The sequence below is a fragment of the Oncorhynchus nerka genome, unplaced genomic scaffold (assembly GCF_034236695.1).
Source record: "Oncorhynchus nerka isolate Pitt River unplaced genomic scaffold, Oner_Uvic_2.0 unplaced_scaffold_948, whole genome shotgun sequence".
Classification (NCBI taxonomy): domain Eukaryota; kingdom Metazoa; phylum Chordata; class Actinopteri; order Salmoniformes; family Salmonidae; genus Oncorhynchus; species Oncorhynchus nerka.
In genome coordinates this window covers 246571-263030 of record NW_027040367.1, presented here as the reverse complement: position 1 = coordinate 263030, position 16460 = coordinate 246571, and the positions used below count along the sequence as shown (strand labels likewise).

Below are 16460 nucleotides of genomic sequence, written 5' to 3'. Positions count from 1 at the left end.
TGTGTAGAGGACCCAGGAGATATATAAGGAAGCATGTCTGTGTAGAGGACCCAGGAGATATATAAGGAATCATGTCTGTGTGATATATAAGGAATCAGGAGCCAGGAGATATATAAGGAAGCATGTCTGTGTAGAGGACCCAGGAGATATATAAGGAAGCATGTCTGTGTAGAGGACCCAGGAGATATATAAGGAATCATGTCTGTGTAGAGGACCCAGGAGATATATAAGGAATCATGTCTGTGTGTAGAGGAGCCAGGAGAGATTAAGAGCCTAGTATCTGTCAGTGCAGGGCTTGAATATGGCAGACAGAGACCTGTTGTTCAGACAGTGCAGGGCTTGAATATGGCAGACAGAGAGACCTGTTGTTCAGACAGTGCAGGGCTTGAATATGGCAGACAGAGAGACCAGTTGTAGAACAGGCCAGGACAAACTTCACACGGATTCTTTCAAACCTCAAACGCTCCAGTTCTGTTTGAAGCTACCTAGCTGTGATTACTGCTCTGTTTTCTACTATGGTGGTCGACTGGTTGTGTTTCCAGTTTAGTACAAGTTGGATGAGACTCTGCAATTGTACATGTCATTGTTATCTGAAGGAAATAAGGCTGTTACAACACAACTGGTATCCAATACACACATACACAATGGGAACGTTCATGGGGGACTGACTGGATTTAGGGGAAATATCTGTTACTGTCCACTATAAAGTTGAGAATACTTGATTTGGTAGCCCCCCCTCTCTCTCTCTCTCTCTCTTTATCTCTCTCTTATTCTCTCTCTTTCTCTATCTCTCTCACTCTCTCTCTCTCTATCTCTTTATCTCTCTCTTTATCTCTCTCTCTCTCTCTCTCTCTCTCTCTCTCTCTCTATATCTCTCTTTATCTCTCTCTCTCTCTCTCTCTCTCTCTCTCTCTTTATCTCTTTATCTCTCTCTCTCTCTCTCTCTCTCTCTCTCTTTCTCTCTCTCTCTCTCTCTCTCAATTAAATGTAAAGGGTTTTATTGGCATGGGAAACATATGTTGACATTGCCAGAGCATGTGACATAGATAAACAAAAGTGAAATAAACCATTTAAAAAAATGAACAATAGACATTACAGTCACAACAGTTCCAAAGGAATAGAGACATTTCAAATGTCATATTATGTCTATGTACAGTCGTTGTGGGTCTGTGTGATCTGAGGGAAATATGTGTCTCTAATATGGTCATACATTTGGCAGGAAGTTAGGAAGTTCAGCTCAGTTTACACCTAATTTTGTGGGCAGTGAGCACATAGCCTGTCTTCTCTTGAGAGCCATGTCTGCCTACTGTGGCCTTTCTCAATAGCAAGGCTATAATCACTGAGTCTGTACATCAACACTTTCCTTAATTCTGGGTCAGTCACAGTGGTCAGGTATTCTGCCACTGTGTTCTCTCTGTTTAGGGCCAAATAGCATTCTAGTTTGTTCTGTTTTTTTTTGTAAATTCTTTCCAATGCGTCAAGTAATTCTCTTTTTGTTTTGGTCTAATTGTCTCCCCCACACACACACACAGACAACCCATATATTCAGCAGCATCTCATTGCAGTGCGATAGTGTTGAAAGGATCTGATTCCTACCCAGCAGCCATTGGATGCTCCCAGCCTAGTCAAAGACAGGTGAGGTGACATCATTGGGACTGTCATAGCATCTGGTTTCTGTCTCTCTCTGGGAGCAAGGGTCTGGGTTTCCCTCTCTCTGGGAGCAAGGGTCTGGGTTTCCCTCTCTGGGAGGGGCTGGCTGGGAGGGGAGAGGTGCTAGGAGGACAGACAGACCAGAATAGTGCACTATATAGGGAAAAGGGTGCTCTTTTGGTCTGATCAAACGTAGTGCACTATATAGGGAAAAGGGTGCTCTTTTGGTTCTGATCAAACGTAGTGCACTATATAGGGATAGGGTGCAATTTGGGATGGTCTATGGACGATGGATGGGAGGTTTGTGGGGAAAGAGGTTGAGGGGCATTGGTCGCTACGGTACACCTGGTGTGGAGTGGAGTTTATTCCAGAGCCGCAATGCTGCACAATTCACTATTACCCACGTTTCAAATTCCGCTGTCCCAAAAGACAAGTCAACTAAAATAAGGCAATATTCCTAGGGAATTTGCTCATGTTCCTTCGATATTACGCAACAGCCATTCAAGGAACAACTTAGCGTAGATGTATGTTTAAATGTATAGTCACTTGGTGCGTTCACAGCCTCAGAGCACCAGAGAGCGCGCAACAGAATTTGCCGAAGCACCTGCTCAGATTCCACAATTCCAATCCAGTCGGTGTCAGACATAACAATGCTATGAAAATTAACGACAGAGCTAAATGACCATTTCCTGAGTGTTAAAACCTACATTCGGTTACAAGTCGTTTACTTGACAAGTCCTGTCGAGGCAAAGTGCCTGAGGGTTTTTTGTCGAATTCCACCCTCCCGTTTCGCTCCCGTCCTCCTGTTCAGCAGCAATTGGTCGATTTTTTTCTCCCTTTTTCCCCCGGTCAGTCCACAGGATGAAATGAGGTGAAGGAAGGAGAGAGAGAAGTAGAGGGGGATGAATAGCAGAAGGGATGGTTGAATAACGACGCAAGAAACACCCACCCCCAGTTTTAGTCTGGACTGACTGACGGAATAGTTGACTGAGAGAGGCTGAAACAAACCAGGGAGACAGACATACACTCTGGGGATTGAGAGGATCCGTGGGAAATAGGAGCGTTTAGGATTTGATGACTTGTGAGTTATGGATTGCTATTTCATTCATTCACTATGGAATTTGTTTTGTTTCGAGTGCTTAGCCTATATTTATTATGGTCATTTACTCCACGCTCTCAAAGGCAATCAATTGGATAGGTTGACTTGATCAAATATACTGATAAATTACCAAATTAATTGTAAAGGAATTGAAAGTTCTAGAATGTAACTAAACTTGTGGGCAATCTTCTCATCAGTTTCCTGTCGGGTGCACAAGTTAACAATTAACTTTTGAAGTAGGCACTGTGAGAGTTGCACAACTGGAGTAATTTAAGCCATTCAAATGTTTTTTTTGTGTGCCTATAAATCAAGTCAGAAATGATTTGTATGTATTATTAACTATCATTATTATGGTCTTCGTGGAATTTCATTGTAAATACAAAGAAAAACGAAATATGTCTATTTTCCGGTTGTTTCCAGGGCGACAAGATGCGTTTTGTCCCTATCGCATATTCTATTGACGTGTAGGCTACATACTTCAGATTGATGAGGTTTATTTTGATTGGACTGCGTTTAGGGATTATTACTTCACGAGTTTCATCAGCCGTTTCAGCTTTCAAATTGAATGTGCTGATTCGTGTATACTTCCTCTTTTGAAGAATAATTGGCCATAAGGGTTTACAAGGAAAAAAACATCCAATGTTTGTCAGCAAATAGTTACTTCCCATAGGACAAACTGGTTGAATCAACGCTGTTTACACGTCATTTAAACAACAATAAACAAATGCGATGAAATTGAAACAACGTGGGAACCTGTCATGGAACTGTTAAAAAAACAACGTCTTTTTCACCGACCGTTTAACCTAAATCTAATGACAATATATTTATTGGGTTTTGGTTCAATTGTATTGCATAAGTATAGCAAATAATGGGTTTGAAGAAAACATTTGATGCTTTTGCTTGTATAAAATAGTTGAAATGTCTAAATGATATCTCTGTCATGAAGTCAATGTCCAGGTTTAGTTTGATGGACACAGATACCAGGATTAAAATGTACAGTCTCTCTGTATATAAAGACACATTTTGACACGTTATTCACTTATGTCCAGGGATGTTGATTGGAAATCTATTTTCATCATCAATGCTGTTTGAGTATAATGAATGATTTGAATATAGTCATAGAACAAAAATGTACACAAGTGAGTAAAGCTGGTCATTTTCAGCCTACTGCCCTACAGTAGTCCTATGTGGCAGTATTGTACTAGCTTCCTCCATTCCTGTGCTGCTGTTACAATCTGCCTGTCTAGTCAAAGCCTTAATGATGAGTGACAGACAAGTTGAGCTCTGCTTGTTCTCAATGTCAACAATGGCACTCAGGAAATGTTCGCTTGTGCCTGTCCGTCAAAATGTAACAAAGTCCTCTACTGTTCTGTTTCCAACTTCCCATTCTGAAAGTGACTCTCATCTTTCCCCTTTTCCCCTCACTCCCTTCTGCCTGCCCCCACTTGAGACTGGCTGGGCCTCGACACTGAAAAAGCCCGATAGCTATGGACGTCTGTTACTACTCAATGCTGGTCTCTCTCTCTCTCTCTCTCAATTTAAATTTTCAATTTAAGGGGCTTTATTGGCATGGGAAACATATGTTACCATTGCCAAAGCAAGTAAACACTCTCATACTCTCTCTCTCTCTCTCTCTCTCTCTCTCTCTCTCTCTCTCTCTGTCTCTCTCTCTCTCTCTCTCTCATTGTGTCCCTCTGTCTCTCTCTCTCTCTCATTGTGTCCCTCTGTTTCTCTCTCGCTCTCATTCTGTCCTTTTCTCTCTCTCTCTCTCTCTCTCGCTCTCATTCTGTCCTTTCTCTCTCTCTCTCTCTCTCTCATTCTGTCCTTCTCTCTCTCTCTCTCTCTCTCTCTCATTCTCTCTCTCTCTCTCTCTCTCTCTCTCTCTCTCTCTCTCTCTCTCTCTCTCTCTCTCTCTCAATTCAATTCAAGGGGCTTTATTGGCATGGGAAACATGTGTTAACATTGCCAAAGCAAGTGAGGTAGATAATATACAAAAGTGAAACAAACAAAATCAAAACAATCAAAATGAACAGTAAACATTACACATACAGAAGTTTCAAAACAATGAAGACATTACAAATGTCATATTATATATATATATAGTGTTGTAACAATGTACAAATGTTTAAAGTACACAAGGGAAAATAAATAAGCATAAATATGGGTTGTATTTACAATGGTGTTTGTTCTTCACTGGTTGCCGTTTTCTTGTGGCAACAGGTCACAAATCTTGCTGCTGTGATGTCACACTGTGGTATTTCACCCAGTACATATGGGAGTTTATCAAAATTGGATTTGTTTTCGAATTCTTTGTGGATCTGTGTAATCTGAGGGAAATATGTCTCTCTAATATGGTCATACATTGGGCAGGAGGTTAGGAAGTGCAGCTCAGTTTCCACCTCATTTTGTGGGCAGTAAGCACATAGCCTGTCTTCTCTTGAGAGCCATGTCTGCCTACGGCGGCCTTTCTCAATAGCAAGGCTATGCTCACTAAGTCTGTACATAGTCAAAGCTTTCCTTAAGTTTGGGTCAGTCACAGTGGTCAGGTATTCTGCCACGGTGTACTCTCTGTTTAGGGCCAAATAGCATTCTAGTTTGTTCTGTTTTTTTTGTTAATTCTTTCCAATGTGTCAAGTAATTATCTTTTTGTTTTCTCATGATTTGGTTGGGTCTAATTGTGTTGCTGTCCTGGGGCTCTGTAGGGTGTGTTTGTGTTTGTGAACAGAGCCCCAGGACCAGCTTGCTTAGGGGACTCTTCTCCAGGTTCATCTCTCTGTAGGTGATGGCTTTGTTATGGAAGGTTTGGGAATCACTTCCTTTTAGGTGGTTGTAAAATTGAACGGCTCTTTTCTAGATTTTGATAATTAGTGGGTATCGGCCTAATTCTGCTCTGCATGCATTATTTGGTGTTCTACGTTGTACACGGAGGATATTTTTGCATAATTCTGCATGCAGAGTCTCAATTTGGTGTTTGTCCCATTTTGTGAAGTCTTGGTTGGTGAGCGGACCCCAGACCTCACAACCATAAAGGGCAATGGGCTCTGACTGATTCAAGTATTTTTTAGCCAGATCCTAATTGGTACGTTGAAATTTATGTTCCTTTTGATGGCATAGAATGCCCTTCTTGCCTTGTCTCTCAGATCGTTCACAGCTTTGTGGAAGTTACCTGTGGCGCTGATGTTTAGGCCAAGGTATGTATCGTTTTTTGTGTGCTCTAGGGCAACAGTACCTAGATGGAATTTGTATTTGTGGTCCTGGCGACTGGACCTTTTTTGGAACACCATTATTTTGGTCTTACTGAGATTTACTGTCAGGGCCCAGGTGTGACAGAATCTGTGCAGAATATCTAGGTGCTGCTGTAGGCCCTCCTTGGTTGGTGACAGAAGCACCAGATCATCAGCAAACAGTAGACATTTGACTTCGGATTCTAGTAGGGTGAGGCTGGGTGCTGCAGACTTTTCTATTGCCCGCGCCAATTCGTTGATATATATGTTGAAGAGGGTGGGGCTTAAGCTGCATCCCTGTCTCACCCCAAGACCCTGTGTGAAGAAATTTGTGTTTTTTGCCAATTTTAACCGCACACTTGTTGTTTGTGTACATGGATGTTATAATGTTGTATGTTTTACCCCCAACACCACTTTCCAACAATTTGTATAGCAGACCCTCATGCCATATTGAGTCAAAGTGTTTTTTAAATCAACAAAGCATGAGAAGACTTTGCCTTTGTTTTGGTTGGTTTGGTTGTCAATTAGGGTGTGCAGGGTGAATACATGGTCTGTTGTACGGTAATTTGGTAAAAAGCCAATTTGACATTTGCTCAGTACATTGTTTTCATTGAGGAAATGTACGAGTCTGCTGTTAATGATAATGCAGAGGATTTTCCCAAGGTTGCTGTTGACGCATATTCCACGGTAGTTATTGGGGTCAAATTTGTCTCCACTTTTGTGGATTGGAGTGATCAGTCCTTGGTTCCAAATATTGGGGAAGATGCCAGAGCTAAGGATGATGTTAAAGAGTTTTAGTGTAGCCAATTGGAATTTGTTGTCTGTATATTTGATCATTTCATTAAGGATACCATCAACACCACAGGCCTTTTTGGGTTGGAGAGTTTTTATTTTGTCCTGTAACTCATTCAAGGTAATTGGAGAATCCAGTGGGTTCTGGTAGTCTCTCTCTCTCTCTCTCTCTCTCTCTCTCTCTCTCTCTCTCTCATCACTATTCCTAAAACCTCTTTCTAGCGCTCTCCAAAGCCCACAGCTGTGGCAGTCAGGCAGCGTTAAATAGTCTGTATTTTTCTTCCTCTCCCCACTACGTGCAGAAGGAGCATCACAGTTGTAAGGATGCTAATTTAAGGGGCTTTATTGGCATGGGAAACATATGTTACCATTGCCAAAGCAAGTAAACACTCTCATACACTCTCTCTCTCTCTCTCTCTCTCGCATTCTGTGTCCTTCTCTCTCTCCCCCCCCTCCCCTCTCTCTCTCTCTCTCTCTCTCTCATACTCTCTCTCTCTCTCTCGCATTCTGTGTCCTTCTCCCCCTCTCTCTCTCTCATACTCTCTCTCTCTCTCTCTCTCTCATTCTGTGTCCCTCTCTCTCTCTCTCTCTCTCTCTCATTCTGTGTCCCTCTCTCTCTCTCTCTACTCTCTCTCTCTCTCTCTCTCTCTCTCTCATTCTGTGTCCCTCTCTCTCTCTCTCTCTCTCTCATTCTGTGTCCCTCTCTCTCTCTCTCTCTCTCATACTCTCTCTCTCTCTCTCTCATTCTGTGTCCCCTCTCTCTCTCTCTCTCTCTCATCTCTCTCTCTCTCTCTCTCTCTCTCTCTCATTCTGTGTCCCTCTCTCTCTCTCTCTCTCTCTCATTCTGTGTCCCTCTCTCTCTCTCTCTCTCATACTCTCTCTCTCTCTCTCTCATTCTGTATCCCTCTGTCCTCTCTCTCTCTCTCTCTCTCTCTCTCATCACTATTCCTAAAACCTCTTTCTAGCGCTCTCCAAAGCCCACAGCTGTGGCAGTCAGGCAGCGTTAAATAGTCTGTATTTTTCTCCCTCTCTCCGCTAGGTGCAGAAGGAGCATCACAGTTGTAAGGATGCTGATTGTAGGACTCCCAATAAGGACGTGGTGTCCTCTGCTCTTCCTGGTGTTGGCTGTACATTTCCCAGCCTCTGCCCAGGGTCAAGGTAAGGGCTACACTGTGACTGGATGATTAACCCAAATGCTTCCGTTGGTCGTCTCCTCTGTCAGTTCCTCGTTTGATGTGCAGATTTGGTCCCATTTCATTCCGTCTCTAACTGTACGTGGACGTGACATTCCCCCCCCCACACCATGTCTTTGTTTTACATTCAAATAATACAATTTGTTTTGTGTTTTGTGTTTGTCATGCTTTTTTTTGTGTAAAGAATATTATTTGGGTGTAATCATATACATTTTTTTTACATGGAGCATAAACCCCAGCCTTATAATGAGATATAAAGGCCCAGTCACAGAAGCACATCTGATTGCTATCATGCTTAGCTGGGCTGCCGACTTGATGTCCTCAAGATGATTGTTTAATCAGTCATCTATCATGCAACAACCTTCAGGGGTCTCGTCTGGTCTGGTCTCCCGTGGTCAATGGAAGAACCCTGTGGAGGGGGTCTCGTCTGGTCTGGTCTGGGTCTGGTCTGGTCTGGTCTGGTCTCTGGTCTCATCTGTGGTCAATGGAAGAACCCTGTGGAGGGGGGTCTGGTCTGGTCTGGTCTGCTCTGGTCTGGTCTCTCGTCTGAACCCTCTGGTCTGGTCTGCTCTGGTCTCACCCGTGGTCAATGGAAGAACCCTGTGGAGGGGGTCTGGTCTGGTCTGGTCTGCTCTGGTCTGGTCTGCTCTGGTCTGGTCTGCTCTGGTCTCGTCTGTGGTCAATTTGTTTTTGTTTTGTGTTTGTCAATGGGAAGAACCCTGTGGGGGTCTGGTCTGGTCTGGTCTGCTCTGGTCTGGTCTGCTCTGGTCTGGTCTGCTCTGGTCTCATCTGTGGTCAATGGAAGAACCCTGTGGAGGGGGTCTCTGATTCTGGGGTCTCTCGTCTGTCTGTCTGGTCTGCTCTGGTCTGGTCTGCTCTGGTCTCGTCTGCTCTGGTCTCTGGTCTCCGTGGTCAATGGAAGAACCCTGTGGAGGGGGTCTCGTCTGGTCTGGTCTGCTCTGGTCTGGTCTGCTCTGGTCTCGTCTGCTCTGGTCTCATCTGTGGTCAATGGAAGAACCCTGTGGAGGGTCTCGTCTGGTCTGGTCTGGTCTGGGTCTCTGCTCTTTGTCTGTCTGGTCTGGTCTGGGGGGGCTCTGGTCTGGTCTGCTCTGGTCTCATCTGTGGTCAATGGAAGAACCCTGTGGAGGGGGTCTCGTTTGGTCTGGTCTCGTCTGCTCTGGTCTCATCTGCTCTGGTCTCGTCTGCTATGGTCTCGTCTGCCCTGGTGTTGGCTGTACATTTCCCAGCCTCTGCCCAGGGTCAAGGTAAGGGCTACACTGTGACTGGATGATTAACCCAAATGCTTCCGTTGGTCGTCTCCTCTGTCAGTTCCTCGTTTGATGTGCAGATTTGGTCCCATTTCATTCCGTCTCTAACTGTACGTGGACGTGACATTCCCCCCCCCACACCATGTCTTTGTTTTACATTCAAATAATACAATTTGTTTTGTGTTTTGTGTTTGTCATGCTTTTTTTTGTGTAAAGAATATTATTTGGGTGTAATCATATACATTTTTTTTACATGGAGCATAAACCCCAGCCTTATAATGAGATATAAAGGCCCAGTCACAGAAGCACATCTGATTGCTATCATGCTTAGCTGGGCTGCCGACTTGATGTCCTCAAGATGATTGTTTAATCAGTCATCTATCATGCAACAACCTTCACCCGTGGTCAATGGAAGAACCCTGTGGAGGGGGTCTGGTCTGGTCTGGTCTGGTCTCACCCGTGGTCAATGGAAGAACCCTGTGGAGGGGGTCTCGTCTGGTCTGGTCTGGTCTGCTCTGGTCTCTGGTCTGGAAGAACCCTGTGGAGGGGGTCTGGTCTGGTCTGCTCTGGTCTGGTCTGCTCTGGTCTCTGGTCCCGTGGTCAATGGAAGAACCCTGTGGTCTGGGGGTCTGGTCTGGTCTGGTCTGCTCTGGTCTGGTCTGCTCTGGTCTGGTCTGCTCTGGTCTCGTCTGTGGTCAATGGAAGAACCCTGTGGATGCTTCCGGGGGTCTGGTCTGGTCTGGTCTGCTCTGGTCTGGTCTGCTCTGGTCTGGTCTGCTCTGGTCTCATCTGTGGTCAATGGAAGAACCCTGTGGATGTCCTCAAGGGGTCTCGTCTGGTCTGGTCTGTCTCTGGTCTGGTCTGCTCTGGTCTGGAAGAACCCTGTGGAGGGGGTCTGCTCTGGTCTCACCCGTGGTCAATGGAAGAACCCTGTGGAGGGGTCTGGTCTGGTCTGGTCTGGGGGTCTGGTCTGGTCTGGTCTGCTCTGGTCTGGTCTGCTCTGGTCTGGTCTGCTCTGGTCTCATCTCTGGTCAATGGAAGAACCCTGTGGAGGGGGTCTCGTCTGGTCTGGTCTGGTCTGCTCTGGTCTCGTCTGCTCTGGTCTCGTCTGCTCTGGTCTCATCTGTGGTCAATGGAAGAACCCTGTGGAGGGGGTCTCGTTTGGTCTGGTCTGGTCTGCTCTGGTCTGGTCTGCTCTGGTCTCATCTGTGGTCAATGGAAGAACCCTGTGGAGGGGGTCTCGTTTGGTCTGGTCTCGTCTGCTCTGGTCTCATCTGCTCTGGTCTCGTCTGCTATGGTCTCGTCTGCTCTGGTCTCGTCTGCTCTGGTCTCACCCGTGGTCAATGGAAGAACCCTGTGGAGGGGGTCTCGTTTGGTCTGGTCTCGTCTGCTCTGGTCTCATCTGCTCTGGTCTCGTCTGGTCTGGTCTGCTCTGGTCTGGTCTGGTCTGCTCTGGTCTCGTCTGCTCTGGTCTCGTCTGCTCTGGTCTGGTCTGCTCTGGCTCTCATCTGCTCTGGTCTCGTCTGCTCTGGTCTCGTCTGCTCTGGTCTCGTCTGCTCTGGTCTCGTGCTCTGCTCTGCTCTGGTCTGGTCTCGTCTGCTCTGGTCTCGTCTGCTCTGGTCTGGGTCTTCTGGTCTGGTCTGCTCTGGTCTGCTCTGGTCTGGTCTGCTCTGGTCTCGTCTGCTCTGGTCTCATCTCTCTGGTCTGCTCTGGTCTCATTCTGGTCTGGTCTCGTCTGCTCTGGTCTCTCTGTCTGCTCTGGTCTCGTTTGGTCTGGTCTGGTCTGCTCTGGTCTGCTCTGGTCTGCTCTGGTCTGCTCTGGTCTGGTCTGCTCTGGTCTCGTCTGCTCTGGTCTCTGGTCTCTCTTTGGTCTGGTCTCGTCTGCTCTGGTCTCGTCTGCTCTGGTCTGGTTTGGTCTGGTCTGGTCTGCTCTGGTCTCGTCTGCTCTGGTCTGGTTCTGGTCTGGTCTGGTCTGCTCTGGTCTCGTCTGGCTCTGGTCTCGTCTGCTCTGGTCTCGTCTGCTCTGGTCTGGTTTGGTCTGCTCTGGTCTCGTCTGCTCTGGTCTGGTTTGGTCTGGTCTCATCTGCTCTGGCTCTGGATCTCGTCTGCTCTGGTCTCGTCTGCTCTGGTCTCGTCTGCTCTGGTCTTGGAGACAAACTGGGTTTAAATTCTATTGCAATTATTTCAAATACTTGTTTTATCTGCGCTTGATTGAGCCTGCCTGGTTTAATTGGGCAATAGAATAATCTCAAAATGGCAAACCCTCAAACCCATCTGGCACTCTAGGCAGACTCAGTTAACCCCCCAAATAGTTGAAAGATGTTAAATAGTATGTGAACCCAGGTCTGCTGTGAGCGGATTGGAAAGGGAGAACATTCAGGATCCTGTCTGAGGGGGGGGATCATATGAAAACGTCCTCCAGGGACACATCAACATTTAATTGGCCTGTCTGTGCTGCTTGGACGCAGCTCAGCTCAGCATTCCATCCAGGCCTTGGAGTGAAAAGATCCCAAATGACACCCTATTCCCGATGTAGTGCACTACTTTTAACCAGGACCCATAGGGCTCATAGGGCTCTGGTCAAAAGTAGTGCACCACATAGGGAATAGGGTTCCATAGGGCTCTGGTTAAAAGTAGTGCACTATATAGGGAATAGGGTTCCATAGGGCTCTGGTCTAAAGTAGTGCACTATATAGGGAATAGGGTTCCATAGGGCTCTGGTCTAAAGTAGTGCACTATATAGGGAATAGAGTTCCATAGGGCTCTGGTCTAAAGTAGTGCACTATATAGGGAATAGAGTTCCATAGGGCTCTGGTCTAAAGTAGTGCACAATATAGGGAATAAGGTGTCATTCGGTAGAGTAAAGCATCTGGTGTGGGAGTGGAGGCTCTGTGGACTGGTGTGGAGCAGGCCTGGGTTCATCTGGTGTGGGAGTGGAGGCTCTGTGGACTGGTGTGGAGCTGACCTGGGTTCATCTGGTGTGGGAGTGGAGGCTCTGTGGACTGGTGTGGAGCTGACCTGGGTTCATCTGGTGTGGGAGTGGAGGCTCTGTGGACTGGTGTGGAGCTGACCTGGGTTCATCTGGTGTGGGAGTGGAGGCTCTGTGGACTGGTGTGGAGCAGACCTGGGTTCGATTAGTATTTGTTTTCTTTTCAAATACTTGGAAGGCTCAGATAAGCTTGCCTGGGCAGTGGAACCAATGGGATAGTCCCAACTGGAGTGTCATCCCTGTCCATCTGGCAGTCCAGGCAGGCTCAATCAAACCATTAACAAATACTATTTGAACCCAGGTCTGGTGTGAAGAGCAGATTTCTGGCTCCTGTCTGTGGAGGGTGTAGTATATAATGTATATCTGGTCTTTTCAACTGACTCCTGTCTGTGGAGTTCATATAATGCTATATCTGGTCTGCACGTCTCCCCAATGGGACTGACTCCTGTCTGTGGAGGGTGTATATATAATGTCCATCTGGTCTGCACGTCTCTCCCCCAGGCTACTGACTCCTGTCTGTGGAGGGTGTATATACCATTAATGTATATCTGGTCTGACGTCTCTCCCCCAGCTACTGACTCCTGTCTGTGGAGGTGTATATATAATGTATATCTGGTCTGACGTCTCTCTGGCTCCTGTCTGTGGAGGGTGTATATATAATGTATATCTGGTCTGCACGTCTCTCCCCCACGGCTACTGACTCCTGTCTGTGGAGGGTGTATATATAATGTATATCTGGTCTGCACGTCTCTCCCCCATGGCTACTGACTCCTGTCTGTGGAGGGTGTATATATAATGTATATCTGGTCTGCACGTCTCTCCCCCACGGCTCTCTCCTCGGGTCAAGCTTAGGCCACTTACCATTTCCTGTATATATAATACACTGGGAGTTCCATTTGTTTTAAAAAAAGAAGTGATTTTAGGTTATTTGAACTCCCAGTCACCACTGTCTTCCGTCTCCTATTGTAGTGGACACTGGACACAACTAGCTGCTACAACCTGTAACAGAGAACCTCTTTATCTGTCTCTGGGCCCCACAGTGTGTTGTCTGGTCAGGCTCTGGGGTCAGTGACATGCTGTTTCATATGACAGAGTCTTTCGCTAATGATTCCCTATTGATTCCATGTCTGTCTGTATGGGTCAGCTCTGTGCTGTGGCATCAGCATGTCTGTCTGTATGGGTCAGCTCCGTGCTGTACTCCAAATGGCATCAGATTAGCTTTTAGTTTCCTAATTAGGAAAAAACAAGGTGTTTCATTTGAGCGTGTTAAAATCTAGATTGGTGAATTTGTATGTGTAGGGAGAGATTCTGATGAGAGTGTCAGAAAAACAGTTCAATAAAACCCAAACAGATGGTTGTGTTTTCATTTACCTGCAACAGTTGAGTACACTCTTACAACGAGAGGTTTCAAAAGGGTTCTTCTGCTGTCCCCATAGGAGAACCCTTTTGGGTTCCAGGTAGAACCCTTTTGGTTTTTTGAGACAAGATAGTAGCTACTAAACAATTGGACACCATGAAATGGGGGAGAAAAGGGGAAGGGAAAAAAAGGGTTCTTCGGTTGTCCCCATAGAGAACCCTTTTGGTTCCAGGTAAACCTTTTGAGGTTCCATGCAGAACCCTTTTTTTCTCCTTCCCCTTTTCTCCCCATTTCATGGTGTCCAATTGTTAGTAGCTACTATCTTGTCTCATCCTTCAACTCCCGTACGGGCTCGGGAGAGACGAAGGTTGAAAGTCATGCGTCCTCCGATACACAACCCAACCAAGCCGCATGCTTCTTAACACAGTGCGCATCCAACCCGGAAGCCAGCCGCACCAATGTGTCGGAGGAAACACCATGCACCTGGCGACCTGGTTAGCGTGCACTGCGCCCGGCCCGCCACAGGAGTCGCTGGTGCGCGATGAGACAAGGATTTCCCTACTGGCCAAACCCTCCCTAACCCGGACGACGTTAGGCCAATTGTGCGTCGCCCCACGGACCTCCCGGTCACGGCTGGCTGCGACAGAGCCTGGGCTCGAACCCAGAGTCTCTGGTGGCACAGCTGGCGCTGCGATGCCCTAGACCACTGCGCCACCCGGGAGGCGAAGAACCCTTTTAAGGTTCTAGATAGCACCTTTTTTTCTAGGAGTGTAGAGTGTAGAGTGGTCATAATGGCCTGTGTTGTTAATGCGACTGTGTTCGTGTTCATTTTAAATCCATGTCTGGGGTTTCATTTAGGCCTGGATGAGTAGAACGAGGAACATATTGACATTCTATGTAAACCTGATTCACATTATCCAAAGAACTCTTGGTCAATATCTCTTCTCTAATCCCCACGTTTGTGGTATTTAACATGACAGTACTCTTAACCAACTTTGACTGAACGGCACCGAATGTATACTGCAGCCTCATTCTCCACATGGTGTGATGGAGGACTAGCAGAACAGAGTCTTAATATTTAAATACCCTCAGCAGGGATTACCATGCTGGTAACAGATAAATGTTCAAAAAAGATGAAGCTAAGGCCTTAGTCAGGTAGGTGAGCAGCGTGCCGAGAGAGGGAAGACAGACAGACAGACAGACATACAGACAGGTAAAGGGCTCAGAGGATTCCGGGGTAAGTGCTATCTGCCACAACAGAAGACTCCTCACATGGAGGAGAGGGATGAGAGGAGAGGAGAGAGGGATGAGAGATGAGAGGGATGAGAGGAGAGAGTGATGAGAGGGATGAGAGGAGAGAGGGATGAGAGGATGAGAGGGATGAGAGATGAGAGAGGATGATGAGGAGGAGAGAGTGATGAGGATGGAGAGAGGGATGAGAGGAGAGAAAGGGCTGGATGACGGTTGGATTGTAATGTAAAAATGGAGTCACTTTGTGTTTAATCATTGGGCTGCTTGAATTTTTGCTGATACAAGGGTGAATAATGACATGCTTGTGAATCTGAATTCTAATGACATGCTGATAGTCAAGGTGAATATATTGTAATGTAACTAGTCATGGAGTCAATTTGACATGCTTTAATCATTGAGAAGTAATGACATGCTGATAGTCAAGGGTGAATAATGACATGCTGATAGCCAAGGAGGTGAATAATGGCTGTGAAGGGTGAATAATGACATGCTGATAGTCAAGGGTGGATAATGACATGCTGAATAATGAATAATGACATGCTGATAGTCAAGGGTGAATAATGACATGCTGATAGCCAAGGGTGAATAATGATGCTGATAGTCAAGGGTGAATAATGACATGCTGATAGCCAAGGGTGAATAATGACATGCTGATAGCCAAGGGTGAATAATGACATGCTGATAGTCAAGGGTGAATAATGACATGCTGATAGCCAAGGGTGAATAATGACATGCTGATAGCCAAGGGTGCTGAATAATGACATGCTGATAGCCAATGCTGGGGTGAATAACATGCTGACATGCTGATAGCCAAGGATAGTGAATAATGACATGCTGATAGTCAAGGGATAATAATGACATGCTGATAGTCAAGGGTGAATAATGACATGCTGATAGCCAAGGGATAATAATGACATGCTGATAGTCAAGGGTGAATAATGACATGCTGATAGCCAAGGGTGAATAATGACATGCTGATAGTCAAGGGTGAATAATGACATGCTGATAGCCAAGGGAGATAATAATGACATGCTGATAGCCAAGGGGATAATAATGACATGCTGATAGGTGGATAATAATGACATGCTGATAGCCAAGGGGATAATAATGACATGCTGATAGCCAAGGGTGGAATAATGACATGCTGATAGCCAAATGACATGCTGATAGAAGGGGATAATGACATGCTGATAGCCAAGGGTGAATAATGACATGCTGATAGATAATAATGACATGCTGATAGCCAAGGAGATAATAATGACATGCTGATAGCCAAGGGGATAATAATGACATGCTGATAGCCAAGGGGATGAATAATGACATGCTGATAGTCAAGGGTGAATAATGACATGCTGATAGCCAAGGGTGAATAATGACATGCTGATAGCCAATGCTGGAGATAATAATGACATGCTGATAGCCAAGGGTGAATAATGACATGCTGATAGCCAAGGAGATAATAATGACATGCTGATAGCCAAGGGTGAATAATGACATGCTGATAGCCAAGGGTGAATAATGACATGCTGATAGCCAAGGGGTGAATAATGACATGCTGATAGCCAAGGGTGAATAATGACATGCTGATAGCCAAGGGTGAATAATGACATGCTGATAGCCAAGGGTGAATAATGACA

The 16460-nt window shown here is 45.9% G+C and overlaps 1 long non-coding RNA gene across 1 annotated transcript in view; it reads left to right on the top strand.

The window, feature by feature from the left end:
• Window positions 1–2532: 2532 nt before the first annotated feature.
• Window positions 2533–16460, top strand: part of LOC135570674 (uncharacterized) — a 241397-nt gene continuing 227469 nt past the window's right edge. The window contains exons 1-2 of the long non-coding RNA XR_010463565.1: window positions 2533–2731; window positions 7805–7923. This is a non-coding gene — a long non-coding RNA (uncharacterized LOC135570674). The remainder of the gene's footprint in view (window positions 2732–7804; window positions 7924–16460) is intronic.